Below are 538 nucleotides of genomic sequence, written 5' to 3' on the forward strand. Positions count from 1 at the left end.
CCAAACCCCACCCCGGTCTCTCCTTCCCGGGGCGGCGGCGGCCGCGGGAGCGGGAGCCGGGAGCGAAGGAGGCGGCGCCGGGGACCGGGGGAGGCTCCGGGCGGAGGGAGGAAGGAGGGTGCGGAGAAGACAGAGCTGGGGGAGGGAGGGGGAGACCGAGGCGAGGGCGCCTCCCACAAGCCGAACCCCGGGAGCCGCCCCGGATCCCGGCCCCGCCCTGGACCGCCCACGGCGGCGGGCTGAGGCGGGGGGGGGGCTTTAGCGGCGGCGGGCTTGGGGGGAGGCTGGGGCGCGCACCGGAGCCGGGTGGGGGCGAGGGGCCCCGAGCGGAAGGCGGAGGAGCGGGTGCGGGGCTGGGAATCGGGGCTGCAGGTGGAGAAGGACGGCTGCACGAGGAGGAGGCCGCTCCGGACCGGCGTGAGAGCAGGGAGGCGGGGGCCGGGGCCACGAGAGGAGCGAGGCAGGTGGGAGGGAGAGAAGCTGAGGTCAGACCGCGAAGGGCGGAGGAGGCGGGTGAAGGCCGGTCGCCTCGAGCGCC

The sequence above is a fragment of the Enhydra lutris genome, unplaced genomic scaffold, assembly GCF_002288905.1.
Source record: "Enhydra lutris kenyoni isolate GAN:26980312 unplaced genomic scaffold, ASM228890v2 scaffoldscaffold93, whole genome shotgun sequence".
NCBI classification, from domain to species: domain Eukaryota; kingdom Metazoa; phylum Chordata; class Mammalia; order Carnivora; family Mustelidae; genus Enhydra; species Enhydra lutris.